Genomic DNA, 20,850 nt, shown 5'->3' on the forward strand with positions numbered 1-20,850 from the left:
AGCCAAAATCACCAGACCAAAGGAAGGCATTACAGGAGGAGGTTGCTTCCCTTCTGGAAAAAAGAGTGATCCGAGAGGTACCATCCTGCCAGAGAGGCCAAGGGTTCTACTCACCAGTTTTTCTGATAAAAAAGCCTCAGGGAGCCTTCAGATTTATTCTAAATTTAAAGGGGTTGAACAGGGCCGTAAAATACAGGAAGTTTCGAATGGACAATGTGAATTCTGTAATAACCCTGTTGCAAAAAGACTGTTTTCTAGCTTCTCTGGACCTCAAAGATGCCTACCTGCATGTACCAGTTCATCTAGAGTCCCAGCAATTCCTAAGATTTGCAATTCACCTACAAGAAGAGGTAAGACATTTCCAATTTAATGTGTTACCTTTTGGGCTAGCTTCATCACCTTGGCTGTTCACAAAGGTGATGGCAGAAGTTTTGGCAGTCTTGAGGTGTAGGTCCATTAACATCATTGCTTACCTAGATGATTTATTGATTTGGGGTAATTCTTTACAGTCTGTAAGTGATCAGGTTAAGATATGCATTGATAGTCTAGAGTCTTTAGGCTGGTTAATTAACTGGTCAAAATCGGCGCTAATACCCAGCCAATCTATGGAATATCTGGGGTTTATTTTTTCCTCCCGCCAGCAAAGAGTATTTCTCCCAGAAAGAAAAGTTTTGGCAGTACTTAATTCTGTTCTTTCTTTTCAGAAATCAAGGTCCATCAGTATAAGAAAAGCCATGGCACTTCTCGGTCTGTTAAGCTCAGTCTTCCCTGCAGTACAATGGGGTCAATTCCATGCCAGGAACCTGCAGTTGTGGATACTAAGGAGCTGGAACAGGAACATTTCAGCACTAGAAAGGAAGATTCTGATCCCATACGGTGTGAAAGTGTCGTTAAACTGGTGGCAGGAACTGTCTCACCTATCGGAAGGCCGCATGTGGTTTTTTCCAGTACAAAGAATCATAACGACGGATGCCAGTACGTGGGGGTGGGGCGCTCACATGGACTCTCTACCAGCACAAGGGCAGTGGTCCAGGGCTATGGCAATAAGATCCTCCAACAGCAGAGAACTGGAAGCAGTATGGAGAAGCCTTCAATTCTTCAAGGATCAAATCAATCAGTGTCATGTCCTGATCAGGTCCGACAACAGCAGTGTAGTGGCTTACCTGAATCATCAGGGAGGAACAAGAAGTCGTCGGTTGTGGTCTCAGACAGCAAGGATTCTGCATTGGGCAGAGAGCAACTTAACATCCGTCAGAGCAGTTCATTTGAAGGGGACTTGCAATGTTGTGGCAGACTATCTCAGCAGGTCAGCGATATTACAAGACGAATGGTCTCTGAATCCAGAAGTATTTGTTCAGATCAGTCAGGCATGGGGCATTCCTGCAGTAGACTTATTCGCAAGGAGACAAAATTCAAAGTGTCTAAAGTTTTGCTCCCTGTATCCAAAGGACAATCCGTGGGAAATAGACACTTTCTCGATAGAGTGGCGGTTGAACCTGATGTATGCATTTCCCCCAATACCTCTGATATCAAGGGTTCTGAACAAGATTATGCAGGACAGAGCACAAGTAATTCTCATAGTACCTTTCTGGCCGAAAAGACCGTGGTTTGCTCTGTTACAGAATTTAGCGATGTGTCAACCAATAATGTTACCAGTCAGAACAGATTTGTTGTCGCAGGGCCCAGTTCTTCACCCGGACTTCAAGCGTCTTCACCTTTCAGCATGGAGATTGAGTGGGGAATCCTGAAATCAAAGGGGTTTTCGGATAAACTTTCTGAGACGTTAATACAATCCCGCAAGAAGGTGACGAGGCAGATTTATCAGAAGACATGGAAAATTTACTGTGAATGGTGTACAAGGAAAGAGAAGGATTCTAGACTTTCCGCCTCAGCTCTGGAATTTCTTCAGGATGGATTTCAGATGGGGTTAAGTTCCAGCACTCTTAAAGTTCAGACAGCAGCTTTGAGTGTATATTTAGAGAGAAGATTAGCTCAGGAGGAGTTTTTTCTTCGTTTTTTTCAGGGAATTAAACGTCTCAGGCCTGTGGTGATATCTAAGGTGCCCCCTTGGGACTTGAATGTGGTGTTACAGAGTCTTTGTGAACATCCCTTTGAGCCTCTGGATCAGATTCCAGATAAATTTCTGGCGTTGAAAACGGCCTTTCTTCTGGCAATCACCACAGCCAGGAGAGTCAGCGAACTTCAGGCCTTATCCATTAAGCCACCTTATTGTACCATCTCGGAGGATAGGATTACTCTACGTCCAGACTTTGCATTCCTTCCTAAAGTGACTTCAAAGTTTCATCGATCTCAGGAGATCTTTCTGCCATCATTCTGTGATAAACCAACTAATGAAAAGGAGAGGAAGCTTCATTGTTTGGATGTTAGAAGGTGTATCCTTCATTATCTTGAAAGGACTGCATCTTGGAGAAGATCAGATGCCTTGTTGGTGCTGTTTGCGGGGAAATTCAAGGGGAGGCAAGCCTCTAAGACATCAATTGCAAGATGGATCAGACAAACTATCACCGCGGCTTATCAGACTCAAGGGAGGCCTTTACCGACCTCAATTAAAGCTCACGCCACAAGAAGTGTATCAACATCTTGGGCAGAGAGGGCAGGCGCCTCGATAGAGCAGATTTGCAGAGCGGCCACCTGGTCCAGCCAAAATACGTTTGTCAAACATTATAGACTAAACTTATTAGCCAATACTGATCTAGCATTCGGAAGAAAGGTGTTGCAGGCAGTAGTCCCTCCCTAACTTATAATGTTCTTGTTTATCGTCTCATAGGAGGGGTGCTGTCAGGAGGACGTTCTGGGAAAGCCAAGCTTACCTCGGGTAATGTCTTTTCCAGTAGTCCGAGTGACAGCACCCCTCCGGCCCACCCTAATAAAGGGCATAATTAAATTAATCGTTTCAGCAGCATTTGGTGTCCGTGTCTTTTTTTTATAACTGAATACCTTTTGTGAGTAACATCTTTATATACTACTCCTGCCTGCCTGTTATGCAAATTTGTATCTTCTAGCTTCCTGTCCAAAGTTTAGGAGGGAGACAAGTCTCATAGGAGGGGTGCTGTCACTCGGACTACTGGAAAAGACATTACCCGAGGTAAGCTTGGCTTTTTTGTTTTTTTTTTAAGCTTTAGGTTTACTTTAAATACAAATTGTTTGTATGTTCTTCTCTGTAGCATGATTAGCTACCTACCTTTACTTTGTCTCTGTCAGATCCCATTCCTTAGATATTGCCACTTCCTGTTTGTGTCCTCTAAAGGTGCCCATTAACGGTACAATATTTTACTTAGATATGATCCCAGCAAATCTAATGATCACAAGTAATCGGTGGGTAATTATTGATTGTTCCCATAAACTGATTTATTAGTGTGCTTTCTCTCTTCAGTTTCGATTGTAAAATCAAACATTCATATAGACAAAATTCTGTATACCAATTAATCATAGAATTGTCTTATGTTGATTTTCGCCACATACTGGGTGGTTTTCTATACAGTTTGAGCTTTAAAAAAATCAGATCGCATGATCACATCCGAGAAAAAGTATTGTACGGTTAATGGGCACCTTTAGGTAGGAAGTTGGAATATCTCAGGAATCTAAGAGCAAGTAGTGGTGGCTAACTGACCTGCTTTCTGCACTCTGTGTTTTACATATAGAATAATGACGCAGTGTTGGCAGCACACACCTGATTACTGACTAAACTTCTCTACCATACTGGAGCGGATCATCTACTGCACACAGGTAGGATCTGTGACATTTGCCTTAATCAATGAAACAGTGCAAAGAGCAAATGTAAAGGACAGGTACCCAAGAAACTTTACCTTCCCCTGTGAATGTAAGATTTAAAGTATACCTGAGCCGAAACTTGGGTACAATTTCATTCCAGAGCAGGAGACTTGGGCGCAGCAGTGAGCTGAAGTTACTTCTAAAACACTATAATTCGGGCCTCCAGCAACTGCTGGAAGCTGAATTATTTCATTCCCCACCATCCATGGTGGCCTGGAGGGGGAATAGTATTTAACATCGATGAGAATTTTGCAGAAGCAGGAAAAGCCATACAGGCTGTATCCAGCGCCCAAGTCTCCTGCGCCAATTCCTCTCGTACGCTCGGGTACAAAATTGCATACTTAAGAAGAGGGAAGCCTCTGGATCCTAATCCTTCCCCCTGGGGGCCGAGCACAGACCCTCCTAAGTTCTCTGACGAGGGCTTGTCAGTAATTTGACCAGGGCTGCTCTCTTCTTGAGGCAAAAGAGTGGCCACGCCTGTCTAAGCCGAACCCGCTCATGCACAAGCAGCTCCATGCTACTGTGCAGGTGTGGCCTTGCTTATGCCAGAAGCGTGCAGGCCCCGATCAGCTGGCGGATCAAAGGACAGCAAGGAAGCCTCATTAGGATGCAGAGGATACCCTCTCCTTAGGCAAGTATTATTATTATTATTGATATATATATATATATATATATATATATATATATATATATATATATATATATATATATATATATATATATATATAATTTTTATTTTATTTTTTTAATACATTTTGGCCCTGGGTTCTCCTCATTCTTTTATGTAAGATCTCAGGTGAACATTGGGGTACAGACATCCTGCACTCATTAGACATTTAAAATATTAATTATAAAAACCTGTAGGCCACAAAAATAGGAAATGCATAACGGGTATCTCCTAATTATCACTTCTTTTATCTGTACATAGATTTACATTTTTAAGAACATTTGACACAGGTTTGCTTTAAAGGTGCATTCATATGTACATACTGTTGCCTGCAGGGAATGGGACTCGATCCCCCAGGCGACCGTTCAGGGATGAGTGCTGTACTGACACATGGATAGACCACAGTTTATTGATGCATTCTGTTGCTATGGAAAAGGAGGCGGGACAATAGCATGGAACATGGCAGAGTGGCTTCAAGCGCAGGAGTGGTAAGCAGAACAATGCAGGCAGCTGAGACAATCTGGCACTATAGATCTCTCAGGGATGCATTGGGGCCACCAGACATACCCTAGATTCTCAGCAGAGGCAACTATGACCAACCACCTCAGCTGAGAACTACGCTTAAATTTAAGAGCATATATATATATATATATATATATATATATATATATATATATATATATATATATATATATATATATATATATATATATATATATATGTATATATATATATATATATGTATATATATATATAGAGAGAGAGAAGACTTGAATTCATTCATTTAACGTATTGTGCTCTCTGCCCGCTTCTGTCCCCACCTCCGTGAGCTTCCTCCAATCGGAAGCTAAGCCGCAACCTGCGAGGTACTTCCTGGGCCCGAAACTAGAATTGCACGGAAGTGTATTGAAAAAATATGCTTCCACGCATGCGCGTCTCAGCACAAACGCAGAAAATGTTAAAAAAAAAGCTACATCACCATAGACTTACATGACTTACGGTCACCGTGCTTGCCGACCCCAACTCGCTGTTGTCCGCGCATCACATTGATGATGAAATGAAATCAAAATTTCCAACCTTCCTGACAGAATTTTTTTTTTCAATTTAACTTGAAAAAAAGTTAGAAAACTGATCTACATGTACCATTTTCTGAGCACTTTGGCTCAATGGAAGGTACAGGGAAATCGCAAAATGCTTGAAAAAGTGCTTTTATTAATAAATACATTGTATTTATTTCCGGCTACAAGAGTTCCTTTCCTGACTAACGTCAGGAAGTGAAAATCTTAACTGCTCAGCAAAAGCTCTTAGAGAAGAGCTCACAAAAGTGTTTTTTTAAGCACAGGGAAAAACTCAAATACAACATTGCTAAGAGAAAAAGAGATTTCCGGGAGCAGCTGCTCATAACAGTAAAACTCAACTTTTAATAGACTTCCTTAAAAAGTACTTCCATGCAGCAATAAAATTGTAGATACAGAGAGATACTTATCAAGCACATGCAGTCATAGCGGTGCGGAGGATTGACTCATTCTCCGCACCTTTATCTGACTGCATTTGCTTGATAAGTATCTCTCTGTATCTACAATTTTATTGCTGCATGGAAGTACTTTTTAAAGTAAACGGGAACCGCATTTAAAAAAAAAAAAATGAAGCAAATACTTAAGGAGAGGGAAGGCTCTGGGTTGTATAGAGCCTTCCGTCTCCTCTCTCGGGGCTCTCTATCCTGTGCTGGCTCCCCCTGTTTCAATCCCCCACCGAAAGGATATTTGGAAGTCTTCGGGAGCCGTGTCCTCCCAAAGATGTGCGGCTCCATACTGCACAGGTGTGAGCGTGCAAGAGAGTGTGCTTGCGCAGGCGCAATACAGGGCCGCCCTTCTTCAGGAGCACAGGGCTCCCTGAAGTCTCCTTTGGCCAGGTAAAGCAGTATTTGACTAATTTAGTCAAATACTGCTACCAGGCGAGCCAACACCGGAACGACGGGACCAGGAGAGGAGCCGGAAAGCTCTATAGGACCCAGAGCCTTCCCTCTCCTTGGGTATCTATCTCATTTTTTTTTTTTTTTTTTTTTTAAAGCGGTTCCCATTCATTTTAATGAAGTCTATTAAAAGTTGAGTTTTACTGTTATGATGAGCTGCTTCCGGAATTCTATTTTTCTCTTAGCAATGTTGGATAAACTATACATTATTCTGGATGTTGCACCATCATTCTAAATGTTTTTGCAGCTGATATATATAGTGTGCACTCGCTACACCCAACTCCTCTGCTATATTGAAAACTCAATAAATAGCCCAGCGCTTGCGATTGCACTGGCGATTTATAATGTGAACAAAGCCTAAATCAGAAAAGGTGGTGTTCATCAACTACAACTCATTTCTCAGTCTATCCTAAACATTGGCATGGATATGGCCGTCAAGGACTGGAGTTTAACACCTATGTTTTACAGCATGGGCATACTGTTGGGTTGCCGAGCAGTTTTGTGTATTAGTATTGATGCTGCTGTATACATCTATAACAAATCCTCACCAGCTATTATATCTTTCAGGATCCTGATGTCATCAGCAGAACTTCCTGTAGAAAGTGGCCCAGCTCCAGAAGACAAAGGTAGTACGCTAATGCGCCCAACCAGTTGCAACAGCATGACTCCTATGATTGGTAACCCTTCTCTCCCGGCTATGCTGGACACGCAAACCATGGAACATAAGAGAGCAGATATTCCTGAGGAATTACCGGTGGAAAACCTGGTGGGCTGGAGCCTCAGAGCCCCCACTCTGCAATGGGCTGGTGAAACTCCAGAGGTTTCATGGGCTCCATCAAACCTAATCTCCAGCACAGAGATAAAACCCCAAATGTCCCTCAAACAATACCTCTGGAACCCAACGTCCGGGTCTTGGGTTATGAAGAGCACCTCCTGACGTCCTTAACCATCCTAGTATTCAGCTAGGAGAAGACTCAGGTTCAAACCTTGGGACTGTGGGAGCTTTATCCACCTCAAGCCAGATATTTCAGCATTTCCAAAAACAAGCACCCCCTGGCCACTTTCACTTGTCTCAAGTTAGACTGCATGCAAAAAAAAAAAAAAACAACAACTTTGTCCCCAGTAAACACTGAACTTTCTAAGAAGTACTGACAAGATAAAGCTGAAGCCAAGAGACCAACATCAACCGCTAATGTTACATATTTCTCAGTTTAACTAGGAACCTCACTGCAACTATCCCTCTAGTAAGGCCCAATTCACATTGGCGTTTTGAGCCAAAAGGATCCAGTGAGCGGATCCGGTCTCCGCTTCACCGGATCCGGATGGCTCAGTCGTGGCCTGGTTCACATAGTGAAAACGGATCTGATCAATGATTGATCAGATCCGTTTTCATTCAGCAAATATATACCTTATTTTCAGTAGTAGCCGGCGGTAGAGGCTTTCTCTTCTTCCGCTGTGACTACACAGTCACATGACGCGGAAGACGACGGAAGCCTTTACCGCCGGCTACTACTGAAAATAAGGTATGAATAAACCCTCAAACACCCGGCACGTCGGCACATGCCCCCATCCCCTGTGGAACAGTCTGTTTATTCACTAGTTAGAAAAAACGTTCCATTTCTCATTGCCCCAATGCTGCAGTATTTTGTGTCCGGATCCATTCCGCTGGGCAGAACGGTCCGGAAAATTAGGGCCTGCAGCATTTTTTAGATCTGTGGACCGGAACGTATCCGTACCAACGGACGCATGTGAATGGATCCAATCTGTTAACATTGCATCCATTCACATCAGTTCCGTTTGTACAGTATACAGAACGATCCGGAAAAAACGCTAATGTGAACCGCGCCTAAGCCATAGAACTCTATACAAAGAACAGCTTGTCCTGCTGAAACATCTGAGTAACACTGATGATGAGATGCACCTAGGTTTAGAGGACATAAAACAGGGAAAAAATATACTAAACCTGGTGCGTCCATGGTGCAGGGTCATCTTATGGACCTTTTTGCCCCCATTTATTCTGTCCCCCTTGTGCCTTCCTTGTACCTCTTGTGTCGCTTTGTCTCCTTATTTGTCCTCGTCTCCTCATTTATCCCCATGTCCTCCTTCATCTCCATGTCCTCCAGTGTAATTTGTCCTTCTGTGTCATCTGTCTCCCATGCAGCCAGTGCGGTGTGCGCCGCTTCGGTCCGCACATAGCCTTCGACAAGCCTTGGAAAGCTATATACCAATCAGGCAGGGGTGCTGCCCCAGACCCACCAATCACAGCTGCACACTGCTCCCTTTCTTAACTGGAACCGATGATTTTTGTGGGCGAGACCACGGCTCCATCATTGGTGCACTCCCTCAGCAGCAGTAACCAGATGCCACGGTACTTCCTGCTGATTGGAGAGGCATGCACCTATCACGCCATACCTATGATGCCTAAGGGCACCCCTGGCACAGTGTCTGGGACTGGTGGCAGCAGACGCTGCAATATGAAGGAATTTGTGGGGGACACCTGGCGCCAATCCGAATGTGTTATTATTCGGACTATAAGATACACAGACACACTTTAGGGGGAGAAAAGGTGCATCTTATAGTCCGAAAAAATATGGTGCTTTTCATTACATTTAAAAGCGTATTTCAACATTGTAAGCACGTTCACTGGCCAGTTGATAAGCTAACTCTGTTTATATGAGTCTCTAAAGACAACTAAAGAACTACCGTATTTTCCGGACTATAAGACGCACTTTTTCTCCCCCAAGCGTAGGGAGAAAAAGTTCCTGCGTCTTATAGTCCAAAGACAGGGAGTCCCCGACTTGCCGATATTAACCGCTGACCTGCCGCGATGTCGGAGACTCCCTGCACTCACCGGTGTCCTAAACTTTCCCTGCATGAATGCAATTAGCGGCAGCCGCTGTCACTCGCCTCATTGCTGGAGCCTGCGGTGATGAACTGCTGCCGGCCCCCTCCTGTCCTCGGTGTGTCCGGCGTCTGGATCGATTTCCCCCTCTGTTAATATAACAAGCAGCGGCAGCCACGGGCATCACATACCTCATCCTTGGAACCCACGTGGTCAGGCGCTTCCCTCTCACATGCCTTCACTCTAGTGCCAGTCGCGTCTGGATGATGATGCCCGCGGCTGCCGCTGCTTGTTGTATTAACAGAGGGGGAAATCGATCCAGACGCCGGACACACCGAGGACAACACCGAGGACAGGAGGGGGCTGGCAGCGGCTCATCACCGCGGGCTCCAGTGATGAGGTGAGTGACAGCGGCTGCCACTGCCGCTAATTGCATTCATGCAGTAGGACATAGAGGGGGACATCAGGAAGACAGGAGGCAGCCAGAAGCTCATCACTGCGGGCTCCAGCGATGGAGTGATGGAGGGGGACATCAGAAGGGCACAAAGGGATACATATTAAGGACTTGAAGGGGGGCAAATGGAGGACTTAAAGAGGGATATTTAGAGGACACTCAGGGAAAAATCTGGACACAAAGTGGGACATTTGGAGGACACGAAGGGGAAAATCTGGAGGACACAAAGGGGATATGACATTGATACAAATGTCCCCCCCCCCCCCAATGTTTGCCCTCTAAACCTAGGTGCGTCTTATAGTCTGAAAAATACGTAAGTTCTTTGATTAAAATATACCTGAGGCAAAATGTGAAATGAGATAAACGGGTATGTGCAGTACAAAATACTAATAACCAGGCTGTTTTACCTGCATTATTTTGTTGCCTGAAAAAGTTAATTTCTAGGCATGTAAGTGAGAGATTTTGTCTTGCCAGTAGATTGTTGGGTATATAGTAAACATCAACGATAAGCAAATTACAGACATACGTTTCCTGGGAGAATACAACTTCTGAGGGCAGGGATAAATAAAATACATGAACTATTGATCTTTTTCTAACTTTGAGACACTTAATAGGCTGACACTGATTAGAGACTGTGAGGGCGCGATTCCACTAGAGCGGCGCGCATCTGCGAGACGCGAACCGGCTCTTCCGAGTCTGCGGGGAAAGCACACGAATCACATCAGCCGTGCCATGCACGGCTATGGGATCCGCAGCCTCCCGCGCCGATTCGGATGGAAAAGCCGGCCGTATCGCTAGTGGTAGCGATTCGGCCGGCGTTACTATTGCACCCTATTGCAGAGTTTCCCCGCACTATTCGTCTGCGGGGAAACTCTGCGGATTCGCGGCGGTTTCCGCTCAAGTGGAAACGCGCCCTAAAACATTCAACCTACTTTGTAGATGTTTAACCTGCTCCCGACCACCTAACGCCGATTGGCGGTAGCAGTGTAGCTTTCTGGGGACCACCAAAAGGAGTCATCTCGCTCCTTGCGAGATTAGCAGGGAACAAGCGCCCTCATGAGCCTGTGTTCCCTGCACTACGCAGAGGGGGTCACCGCAATCAGCCTGCCAGCTCAGATTAAAAAAAAAAAAAAAAAAGTTAAAACGTACAGTGCTTTGGTCTAGCTAACAATCTAATCCTTATCGTAGGCATACTGTATGCCTATGTATGCATCATGTAATGTGTGAATGGTAGTGTAGGGCCAAATTAGGAGGGGAAGGGGGAGGTATATAAAAAAATAAACATTTTGCTCTTTAACCGTTATGTTTACTACTCCTAAAAATAACTTTATTTCATCACTTTTATTTTTACCTCAGGTTCACTTTAAAAGCTTCAAAGATAAAACAGTTAGGATGTGTCAGTATTTTTTGTCAGAGTAATTAATAAAAAAAAAAAAAAAGTCAGATTCTGATACATTAAATTCACTCCATAATCCACAGTGATTTCTATAGCAACCTTGTTGTCTGTACAGTTTTCTAAAAAAATGTGTGGGCTAATTCTATTAACACCTTGTGGGGTATTCCTTTAACCATCCTGTGCTAATAGACAAGCAGCTTTGGTGATCATCACTAAAGCACATGAAGGCCTCGATTCACTAACCGGCACTAAGCCGGTTAGGTGGCCTTAGCAGTTAGTGGGCGCAAACCACAGTGTTAGGTGGTTTGCCCACAGGACCACCCACATCGCGCGCAGTAATAGTGCACGGTGCAACGATAACATCGCACACGCTGCCTTGTCAGCGCATTCGTTTTCGACGCACTGGGTGCGACATTATCATCGCACTGCGCACTATTACTGTCCCGCCGCGCGCGATGTGGGTGGTCTTGTGTGCTATGTAGCTTTGAGGGACTATTAGTGCCCGCAAAGCTACTTATGGGGCACGAAATGGCTGTTCACTCCGGCGCTATCACTTAGCGCCGGTTAGTGAATTAAGCCCTAAGTGTCCAAATCACCAGAAATGCTCCCTTCATTTCAGGTACATTAGAAGACATAACATGAATGGTTTATGTGCAAATGACATGAATTGATGTAACCCCAGTAAGATTTACCATCAGCATAAAATGGATGTTACACAAATACATAACTAGCGGGCACGTCTTACAGGGAACCTTAACATAGGGATATGGAAGTTTCCTTTTAAACAATACCAGTTGTTTGTCAGTTCTGCTGATCTCTTTGGCTAGAGTAGTGGCTGAATTACACACCTGAAACAAGCATGCAGTTAATCCAGTCTGACTTCAGTCAGAGCGCCTGATCTGCATGTTTGTTGAGGGGCTGTGACTAACTGTATTAGAGACACAGGATCAGCGGGAGAGTCAGGCAACTGGTATTATTTTAAAAGGAAAAATCCATATCCTTCTCAGTTTAGGTACCCTTTAAGTCCGGATACAAAATGGCTACTACTGCTGTGAGTAGACAGCGGGTCCTTTTAAAATTACGTTGCAATGAAATGAATTATGTTTGGTTAAGGTGGTTGTTGTCAAGAGATGGAACTATTGTAATAATATAAATAAATGTTCCTCTATACACTAAATATCTTGTTTATTTTAATTTTATTTTGGTAAACCCAATCCTATTTTTCCATTTTGATAGTTATTGTAAACGTAACAGTGTGCTGATGGTATGCAGTATTTTAGACTACCCGCAAACTTGTAGTGAAAATGGCACAATAAATACAATTCCTCATTTTTTACAATATTCATTTAGACAGTGTTTGCCCACTTTTAAAATCTTTCCTCACCCCGATTTACATTCTGACATTTATCAAAGGGGGCTACTGTTTAGGGCTGAAACCCACTAGCAGCCTTTTCTAAGCGCTAGTGGTTTAAAAACCTCTTAGCTAATACAATGCTATGGGGAATTAAAAAAAAAAATCATATTGCTCAAGTGGGATCACACCCATAGCATTACATTAGCGTGAGCTTTTCAAATCCTAAGCGCTTAGAAATTGCTTAGTAACGTACTGCTAGTAGGTTCCAGGCCTTAGTCCTGCCAGCTGATCTCTGCTGAATGTTTGTTTACTGAAAGGTCTATGCACAGAGGGAGATACTGCTTGCCTTACAGTTGAAAAAATACGTTCTTTCTCTTAACGCAGCGAGGATCACAGACAGCAAATTATCAGGACCATGGTCATGACATCACATTGTGGGAGTGGTTTCACTGCAATATCAGTCATACAGACCCCCTTGGTGATCTATTTGAAAAAGGTAAAGATTTCTCATGATAAATGGGTTATTGCCTACTGATTGGCATGAAGTTCAATCCTTGGTTAAAGTTCCTCTTTAAAAAAAACTGTAATGACATACCATGGGTAGGGAACCTATGGCTCGGGAGCCAGCTGTAGCTCTTTTCAGGGCTACATCTGGCTCACAGTTAGGCGTTGATTTACTAAGCTACACTGCTCAAGCAGCGTTTTGCTATTCCCAATGTGAATCGGGCCTAAACGATCTTTTGAAGCAAAAAAAAATAGTACAGTTTAAGACCCTGCCTTATTTTCAGGGAACACGTGTCAGAAGCATTTCTGATGTGGAAACCAGGATAAATAATGGTTATACTGCATAATTTATTACATTCTGCTACTGTATATGTCAGGGGTCAGGAACTTTTTTTGTCTGAGAGCCATAAACGCCACATTTTAAAATGTAATTCTGTGAAAGCCATACAATAGATTTCAAACTGGGATATACCCATACGAGAAATACCCACTAACAGCTTGTACAATTAGCTAGCTGACGTGGGGTTTGGTTCACTTTGTTGGACGAGATCCTTACACTTTGATTGGCCCAACAGGCTATCACTTTACAGGCAGCCTATTGGTCCAAAGTCAAGTGACAGACAGCCTATTGGGCCAATCAAAGTGCGGGGATCTCGTCGGGGTCAGCCATACATCCCTGATATTACAATTAAAGGGCTTCTGTGGGGGTGGGGGTGGGGGGGTTAAAAACAAAAACGGACACTTACCTGAGGCTTCTACTAGCCCCCTGCAGCTGTCATGTGTCCGCACCGTCCTCTAAGATCCTCCGTTCCCCGCCGCCATCATCGTTCAATTATTTGACGCTAGCGCGTTCAAAAGCGCTAACATAATATATGGCAGTGGTCTCACAGCGGGGATCGCCGGCGATTCGCATTTTGCGGAAAACGAAAAATATTTTTAGAGTGATCACGGTTCTAATGTTTAAACATTGTGAATCTCGATTGCTCAAAAATCACAAAAATGTCCAGTGAGAAATTGGGAAAAACCCCTCTGTAAAACACAATCTCTCACTGGACATTTTTGTGATTTTTTTTTTTTTTTTTTTTTTTGAGCAATCGAGATTCACAATGTTTAAACATCAGAACCGTGATCACTCTAAAAACATTTTTCGTTTTCCGCAAAATGCGAATCGCCGGCGATCCCCGCTGTGAGACCACTGCCATATATTGTGTTAGCGCTTTTGAAAGCGCTAGCGACAAATAATGACGGCGGGGAACAGAGGATTGTAGAGGATGGTGTGGGCACATGACAGCTGCAGGGGGCCGGTAGAAGCCCCAGGTAAGTGTCCGTTTTTACATGTACGTACTTGTATATTGTCATTATTAAAGAGACTCTGTACTGAAAAAGTGCCCCTGGGGGGTACTTGTCTTGGGACGGGAAAGCCTCTGGACTCTCTCGGGGGCGCTGTAGAGGCTCTCGGCTTGGAAATGGCCAATCCCAGTCAGGGCCACTCTACTGTGCAGACACAGACTTGCACCTGCGCAGTAGAGCGGACCTGACTGGGATCAGCTATTCCCAAGCCACTACTGCATCTGTGCTGGACCCGGGAATGTAAATATTTACATGCCCGCCGTTCAGAGTGGCATAGCAAGACCACGGTGGGACGGAGGAGGACAGGGGAAGTCTCGATAAGTTCTCCCCCACCGCACACTGGAGGCACCTATACCGGGGGCAACTATACTAGCTATCTATACTGGTAGGCACCTATACTGGGGGCAACTATACTAGCTATCTAACTGGGAGCAACTATTAGGGCTGAGCTCTCGGATTCCGAATTTCGAGTTTGCCATCGGAATTTGGCAGTTCCGAGTAAGCACTCGAAAATTCGGCAATTCGGAGTACCGAATTCGCGTTTATATTGAAGTCAATAGTGCTAAATTCTGTGGTGTATTGTAAAGCCCCCTTACATGCTATCATCACCAAATTTGGCATGTATATTAAGCAGATGCGTAGGAACATGGTAAAAAAAAATTTGTGAAAAGACCTTAGTTTTTGAATTAAACGATTTTAAAGTTTCATAGGAAAAATGGTTTTTAAACTGTAAAATGACACTGCTGCAGTACAGGTTACTGCATTCCGAGTTCTACATACAAATTGTATACATTTCATGAAAACAGACAGTGTGGGGTCCCCCCTCCCAAGCCTCCTTAACCCCTTGTCCCCCATGCAGGCTGGGATAGCCAGAATGCGGAGTCCCGGCCACGTGGGGCTTCGCACCCTGAGCTATACCAGCCCGCATGGTCCATGGTATGGGGGGGCTCTGGAGGAGAGGGGCGGCCAACCTCCCCCAGAGCCCTTGTCCAATCCATGGATAAGGGGCTCTTCCCCACCTCCGGTGCCCGAGGGGGCGGCTTCCGGGGTCCGCTTGTTAAAGGGGAACCCCGGATGGCACCATGAACTCCCCAGGATGTCGGCGGCCCCCACCTCCTCCTGGGGCACCGGAGGTGGGGAAGAGCCCCTTGTCCATGGATTGGACAGGGGCTCTGGGGGAGAGGGGGAGGTTGACCGCCCCTCGCCTCCAGAGCCCCCCCCCCCCCCCATACCATGGACCATGTGGGCTGGTATAGCTCAGGGTGCGAAGCCCCACGTGGCCGGGACTCCACATTCTGGCTACCCCAGCCTGCATGGGAGACAAGGAGTTGAGGAGGCTTGGAAGGGGGGACCCCACGCTGTCTGTTTTCATGAAATGTATACAGAACTCGGAATGCAGTAACCTGTACTGCAGCAGTATCATTTTACACAGTTTAACAAACATTTTTCCTATGAAACTTTGAAATCTACTTGCTCAAAAACTATAAGGTCTTTTCACAATTTTTTTTTTTTTACCATGTTCGTATTTTAATATACATGCCAAATTTGGTGATGATAGCATGTACAGAGGCTTTACAATTAACCGCATAAGTTGGTACTATTGACTTTAATAGAAATGCACTCGGAACACGAAATTCGGTTTTCGCATGCGGTACACGAAATATCGACGAAATCGGAATTCAGCTGTTCCGATCAGCTCTAGCAACTATACTAGCTATCTATACTGGGAGGCACATATACTGAGGGCAACTATAATAGCTATCTATACTGAGAGGCATCTATACCTATACTGGGGGCAAGTATACTGTCTACATATACGGCAGGCACCTATACTGGCTACATCTGCTAGAGGCACCTACCTGTCTAGTCTACACTGGGGGCAACTATACTGGCTACCAATGCTGAAGGCACCTACCTGGCTAACCTATCCTGGGGGCAACTATACTGGCTACCAGTACTGGAGGCAGCTACCTGACTAACCTATACTGTGGGCACCAATAGCTGGCCAGTTTTGGGTATTGGCTGGCCAGACCCCAAATTTTTTGGGTTCTGGCCGTATCATACTTTAACTTCAAAGTGTACCAGAGCCAAAGCTTGAGTACAAAATTAGATACTTATCTTGAGAGAAAAGCCTCAGGATCCTATTGAGGCTTCCCTCGCTACTCCGTTGTCCCCCGTTGCTGAGCGCGTCCCCCGAAAGATTAGTGGCAAGGAAATAATTTTGTAATTCTGTCACACGGTGGTTTTTGTAGGCAGTTATCATACCGTCATATTTCATACCGTTGGAACCCTAGTTGGCTTACACCCGTATAAAAAACAGTATGCTGCCAGCATGACACGTATCGCATGTACAAACATACATCCGTTCCTAAATGATGGAATGGCTGTGGGGCACGACACATGTAAGCCAACACAAAGCTTTTTGTATTCCAAGTTTACGCAGTGCCGGGGAATTCATCTACTATTGAAGATTTATATGACAAAACATCACTGCAACCTCAAATATCATTTCTGATCATCTTCCATCCTTTTTTTTTGCTAAAATTGGAAAAAGAAATGCATAGCAGTAGCACTACTAAGGATGGTAAGTAGAGCCCTGACCAGCTATGATGGCTAGAGGCCCACAGGAATAGGGACCTATGAGGCATTTCCCTCCTAACCTCCTCGCTAGCCCATCCACATGGTAATGATTCTGGGAATGATGAGGTACTTTGCAAGAGACACTAGCAAAACGTACCCCTTCCTTGAGCATGACATAAGGACAAGAAGATCCTAAAAAGTACCTCACCACTCACAAATAACCAATTAGAATATGAATCAGTCTTTATTAATACAAATATTGCACATAAAAACACTTAAAATCCAGATGCATGAGATGTAGCGTTCAAAATGAGTATCAACAAATAATGATAATATTGATCATCCCAATAAATACCGATAAATGATATGGCCCTATGACTCCAAGGTAGCCAACATATGGTTCAAACACTATTGAAAGTGCAATGCAATATATGCATAAATTATGCCAGCACTTCCACTATAAAGTGCAATGTGCTAAAGCCGCATCTACACGAGTAAATGCGGCCGCGATGCTCCTTATCAATCGAGCCGCTGATGCGGCTCGATTGATAAGATCCGACAGGACGGATCTCCGCACCGCCGATTCCCTGCTCGCTCCCCGCGAGGGGACAATGGCAGGGAATCGTGCGGGAGATAAGCGGCGCCGGCGGGGACGAGTGGGCACGAGCGGGGAATCGAATGCGGCGCACGCGCGGCGAGCGGGGACGCGGCGGGCACGCGGAAGAGGCACGCTGCAATATGGCATGGTGTAGATGGGGCTTAAGAAAATATATATATCATGGATAATGTGCAATAGGATGAGAATGAATCCCAAAAGTATAAGTGAAATATAAATGGTGAGAAAAACCAAGAATCCAAAAGGGACATGAATGAAAATAGGAAAGATAGTGAAGACAAGGGAAGGTAGTAGCTGGACAGAGGTGTGAGGGAGCTTACTGAGGAGAGTTGGGCATGACTTCTGACCACCACGCAAGGGCAATGTAAGTCAATGGGGACTTACAATAGACACAAGGCTGCCCCAAACTCTGCAGTGCATTGCCGCATGATCTGTACCTACCTCATGGATTATGCAACAATGCAAGTGTATGATGCCACGGTAAGTGTGAATCCCCGACTGCAGCAGTAATGCTGCACATAGGCACAGAGCGATGAAATTCCAGTGATGTACTTCCTGTCCAGCAGGCAGTACATCACTGAGTGGGGGAAGCACTACACCTATTACCCTGTCGGTGCACTTTGGCGCAGTGTAATATGCATGGGAAATTGGTGTGCCCTGAGCTCTCCTGCTACAATGGCCTTGATTCACTAAGGCCTCTTTTCCATGGACAGTTGATAGGCAGTGAAATGCCTCTCAAATGCTTGCTGCTGCTGCCTGGCAACTGCTTGCTGAGCACGCAGTTCAACTGTCCGTGGAAAAGAGGCCTAAAGCTACTGCGCACAAACAGTGCAGGGTATTATTAGCACACGTGCAGTCCTGTCAACATAGTGTGCGCTTAATTTACATGAGATGCTTCTAACTGCGGTGCAATGTGCTTGTAGTGCCACTGCTACAGTGGATTATGGCGGTGGCGCTGTGAGCACATTGCGCAGAAGTTAAAAGCATTGTGCATAAGTTAAGAGCGCACACTACACTGACTGGACCTCGTGCTAATAATAACTGGTGCTGTTTGTGCACAGTAGCTTTAGTGAATCAAGGCCTGTATATCAAATTAGCCTTCAAGGGGCCCTGGGATTTGGGGGGGGATAGAAGAAATTCATACATACCTGGGGCTTCCTCCAGCCTCCTTCGGCCTGATCCGTCCCTCGCCGCTGTCCTCCTCCTTTGATCTCGAGGATGGATGGGAGTCCCAGTCCCTCAACTCTTTTGCACCCAGGCTTCTGATCACTGGGGTGGGAAGGAGTGGGGGCACCTGCCTGACCCTCTACTCTTTTGTTACTGTGAGGAGCAGAGGCGCCAATGAGGTATAAAATCAATTAAAAACGTTTAAAATTGGGGGGTTAATGATGGACTTACCTCCCTACAAAAGAAGACACAATAATGTGTAATATACAAGGCAAAAATAGGCGCAACTCTAATGGTGGCCACACACCATACAATTTGTTAAATATCTGTTCAATTTAAGAATTGCAATCAATTTTTCTGACTGATTGTAACATTTCAAAAATATGACCAATGTACCACACACCTTTGTTTCATTTTTTCCCCAATTATGAAAAAAATGATTGGATACTCTGACAAAATTAGGGTATATATATTTATAAATTGGCAATCTAACACACATCATACAATCTTTAAAAAGATTGAAGAAAAATATCTGGCATTCCGGATCGATAAAAATCGAAGAAAATGGGAAATCCGATCATTTTTTTCAGTCGAATGAAAAAAAAAGCTTTCGATTTTTTTTTCAGGAGATCCGATCGTTTTTATTGAATTACCGTAAAATCGGGTCATTTTATTATATCGTGTGGCCACCTTAACCACTTGCCAACCGCACACTCATACCGTGCGGCGGCAAAGTGGTAGCTGGAGGACCAGCGACGCACATCTGCGTCGCCAGGTGCCTCCCTAATTAATCAGGAAAGGCCGCTCGCGCGAGCGGCCGTTTCCTGTTATATCACGGAGCGGGTCTCCGTGAATAGCCTGCGAGCCGCTAATCGCGGCTCGCAGACTAAATGTAAACGCAGGAGACGTTTGTCTCCTTTGTTTACATTGAACGGCGCAGCGTAAGGCAGATCGACGATCCCCGGCCAATCAGCGGCCGGGGATCACCGCCATGTGACAGAGGACATCCTGTCACAGGCTGCACAGGACGAATAGCGTCCTTTGCAGCCCCTATCACCAGGGGGGACAGGTAGGAGAGGGAGGGGGGGAATTTTGCCGTGGAGGGGGGCTTTGAGGTGCCCCCCCGCAACATGCCAGCCAGCAGGAGCGATCAGACCCCCCCTGCACATCATCCCCATAGGGGGGGAAAAGGGGGGCGATCTGATCGCTCTGCATGCCACCTGATCTGTGCTGGGGGCTGCAGAGCCCACCCAGCACAGATCACAAAAAACAGCGCTGGTCCTTAAGGGGGGGGGGGGTAAAGGCTGGGTCCTCAAGTGGTTAAGAGTGTGTATATGTGGTATAGTGCCTCTGTATACCACATATAGACACACTTAGAGTTGCTCCTTTTTGTATTTTTGTAAAGTTCAAGTGCGGAGATGGCACACCTTACCCAAGATGTGGGTGCTATGGCCTGTGGATATTAAGCCCCAGCATCCAGAATTCAACAGCAAGGTACAAAGGTCCAGGTCAGCACACCTTTTTCAAGATAAGAATTTTCTTAATTTATTGCTCCATAAGCACGTGAAAACATGACAATTGTTTCGGGGCAACGGCGGGTCCCCTTCTTCAGAAAGTGCAAACAAACAGTTTGTTTGTTTGCACTTTCTGAAGAAGGGGACCCGCCGTGGCCCCGAAACAATTGTCATGTTTTCACGTGCTTATGGAGCAATAAATTGAGAAAATTCTTATCTTGAAAAAGGTGAGCTGACCTGGACCTTTGTACCTTGCTTTTGTATTTTTGAGGAAGCGGGCATGAGACTCGCAAAACGCGTTGCAGATCTTTTGGAGTAAGAAATAAATGTAATTTGTCTATTACACATTATTGTGTCTTCATTTGCGGGGAGGTAAGTCCCCCCCCCCCCAATTTTAAACCATTTTTAACTTATTTTATACTTCATTGGTGACTCTGTTCCTCAAAATGATCTTTTACCCACCCGTTGGATGGGTGTTACTACCCTTTTCAATCTACGGAAAGCGACATCTTAGCCCGAGTGGGGACGGGAAAAATTCCCTATTGGTGTATTCAGTGTTTGCCTAGCTCGGCAACCTGTGTTTGTGAGTATACTAATCTATCAATTAATAACCTGTATAGCATTGATTTTGCATTATTGGGG

This window comes from Hyperolius riggenbachi, chromosome 6 (assembly GCF_040937935.1).
Source record: "Hyperolius riggenbachi isolate aHypRig1 chromosome 6, aHypRig1.pri, whole genome shotgun sequence".
NCBI classification, from domain to species: Eukaryota; Metazoa; Chordata; class Amphibia; order Anura; family Hyperoliidae; genus Hyperolius; species Hyperolius riggenbachi.